Source organism: Sorex fumeus, unplaced genomic scaffold (assembly GCF_029834395.1).
Source record: "Sorex fumeus unplaced genomic scaffold, SorFum_2.1 ptg000080l, whole genome shotgun sequence".
Taxonomy (NCBI): Eukaryota; Metazoa; Chordata; class Mammalia; order Eulipotyphla; family Soricidae; genus Sorex; species Sorex fumeus.
This window is the reverse complement of record NW_026606137.1, coordinates 1,991,403-1,994,540: the sequence shown is the minus strand read 5'-3', so window position 1 is coordinate 1,994,540 and position 3,138 is coordinate 1,991,403. Positions and strand designations below refer to the sequence as shown.

General features: G+C 38.8%; 1 pseudogene; it reads right to left on the bottom strand.

The window, feature by feature from the left end:
• Positions 1-1,749: 1,749 nt before the first annotated feature.
• On the bottom strand, positions 1,750-2,912 carry LOC130038832 (protein SET-like; annotated as a pseudogene).
• Between the last annotated feature and the right edge of the window lie 226 nt (positions 2,913-3,138).

Here is a 3,138-nt window from a genome sequence, read left to right as displayed (position 1 = left end):
TGGAAACATTTTTAATAGTTAGTGTTCAACATAAAAGACTAATGAAACAAAGCTGTGTCCTACCATCACAGAACATTTGGTAGGATACTAAATGTGTAATTTGGTAAATATTAATCACTTTCTGGAAAAGTGATATTATGTAGGAGCAATTGTTACATTATTTGTTGTTGGAGGAGATGCTTTTTAAATTTAGATTTTTCTAAAAGAAGCTGTATGGTTTAACTAAGAGTGTAAAATTTGGACCTAGAAACTAATCTACCAGTAGAGAAGCTTTGATCTCTAAAATGCTGGAATTATCTTTAATCAGAGGAGATTTAAATGGACTAAATGGTGGGATTAAAGTAAAATTATCATCATTTTGTGCACTAAAATGTTGATTCCCTTTCTACAAGAGGAAATAATTTCTGAATAAGAACTCATTTATTTGAAATTAAATGATCGATTGCTTTCTAATTAATTCAATTTTCAAAGTACGTTAGTGCAATTTTAATATCATTATCTAAAATAATAAAATATAGAGTATTTTCAAAGATTTTATTATATTCTTCAGTATTTTCAGTCTCTTATTGTACGAACTACTGCCTGTGATTTTATGTGTGGTAGTTTTGATCATGATTAATTTTTTTCTAGAGAAAGATCTTGATATATGAATGTTGATTTCACCCTTTATCCTGTGGAATTCCTGTAAGGCGTTCCATAAAAATTTGATTGAAATCATTTTACATGCATTAAAAAACTGTAATAAAAACGATGTATATTTAACAGTGTCATATAATATGCCTTACTAGCAATGTGTTAACATAGTTATCAGTTTAATTAATTGTTGTACTGGCAATGGAAATTAAAGTTATTGGTACATGCATTTAAATGTATGCCACTATATATATAAATATAATGTATTTGAATAATTTTTAAATGTGCCAATGAGTGTAGAGATTAGCCTACTGATGACTGACCTCTAATGTGGGCAATTCTTTTTGTGTATGTGTGTGTGTGTGTACACATTTAGTTTTATTGTAACAAAGCAACTGGTACACTTTTGAGCATCTTTCCAGTGAAACAAAAAAGAAATTTAAAAATAAAACAGGATCAAAATCACAATAGAGAATGTCAATTCCAAATAAGATCCTACAGGTTCTGCTGAATCTCCCATCGAGTGGCAGGGCTCAAGTCATCATTAGGAGAGAATTTTATTTTAAAAGTGTTACCTTTAAACTGCAAGGATGTCCGTTAAACATCACAATTAAACATGCCAAAGGAGAAACCATGTTGTCAAAATGCCCACTTAACCCACCCAGACATCTCAAACTCACCCTTTGGCTGACCTTCTATAACCCCATTTTTTTTTTAAAAAGATTTTTCTTTCTGTTTTTAAACAAGAGTAAGTAGACAGATACATGTTGGTAAATGCTAACTGTCCATATTCACACAGAGACACAGTGTCATCTCTGAGCCTAATATACAGAGAAAGGAAAAAAGCTAGAATTCTATGCAGTACTACACAGGAGTCTGTCCCCTCCAGCTTGGCAGAGCTAAGGGTCCAGAACGTCTTTCTTTTGAAAGTCTGTGTTGTGACGAGAAGTGATAAAAATTAATTTGGCACAGAAACCAGTAGTCTTTCCCCACTGAATTCTGTTCAAGGTATTTTCCCGAATTAAGTTGTGAACCATGGTGTAAAGGAGAGAAAAGAGACCTCAAAAAACAGGGTGGGTGAGCACAGGGTGGACAGGGTCGGGCGGGCAAGGGGAAAGGAGAGAGAAAAGAAAAAAAGACTGCAACTTGCTCCCAAGGACTGGAGAAGATTAAAACAGATTGGAATCCATCAGTGTTCCGTTACTCATCTTCTCCTTCATCCTCCCCGCCTTCCTCTCCCTTGTCATCATCTTCATCTTCTTTACCTTCATCTTCATCCTTTTCTTCAGTATCTTCCAATCCTTCTTCCTCTTCATCATCGTAGTCATCTTCTTCTCCTTCCCCCTCTTCATCATCCATGTCAGGAACCAAGTAGTACTGCAATCGGTTTGGCCAGATGTCGTCTTTGAGGTCCTCGCTGAGCTCATTGGTACCAGCATCCGAATGGTCACTGAACCAAGGGAAAAAGCTCTCGGGTTCCTCATGCCGTCTCTTCCTGCTGGCTTTATTCTGTGTTTGACTTGAGCGTTTGGTCAAATCCTTTCCAGATTTCCGTTTGATTTCAGTGGCCTTTGAAGATGGGTCACCATTCTCATGCAGATGAAATTCTTTAGAGAGAACTTTATTTTCAAAGTAAGGGTTTTCATCAAAATAAAAATCTATTCTGGTTGCTGGAGCAATAGCACAGTGGGTAGGGCGTTTGCCTTGCACGTGGCTGACCAGGGTTTGATCCCCAGCATCCCATATGGTCTCCTGAGCACCGCCAGGGGTAATTCCTGAGTGCATGAGCCAGGAGTAACCCCTGCGCATCGCAGGGTGTGACCCCAAAAAGCAGATAAAAAATTTAAAAAATCTATTCTGTAAGCTGAATCGATTTTTTCAAAGTATCTTCAAATTCTGTCACTTCAACTCTTGTCAAATAATGCAGCACCTCTTTATCCTCCTCCTCAAGCAGCTCAGACACTTGTGGTTGGTTGACAAATGTTGTTACCCAAAAGTTGGGGATTTTGGCCATCAATTCCGACCTCTTCTGAAAAAAAAATGGTTTTCTGACTGTGTTATGTTTCTGTTCTACTTTCAAAATCGCCTCACTGGCTTGCTCACTGAGTGTGTCTATTTCATTTTGTACTTCATCTATATGTTCATTCGCTTCCTGCTGCTCTTTTTTCTCCCTTGCATATGCCCGAAGAGTTCGAGGTGTCCTTGGCCTTGAGGGCAGCAGCACCCAGGGGTCTCTTGGTCTGTGGCGGCGGTAGCCTGGGCTGGCGCTTGGGGGTCATGCAGGAGAGGGCAGATGGGCACGGGTGCGTGGGCAGCGGAGCCGGGTGCTGCCCGATGTGGGCAATTCTACTGGCAAGGCTAGAAGCTGATATTAAGAAGTTTAAAGAATCCAGATTTCTGATCTTCGTCAATGCTCAAGAATCAGGGACGCTGTCTCATTTGCCAAGACATCAAAAAGCAGATGGGCTGGACACGTAATGAGGTTTACAGACAACCGCTGGACTA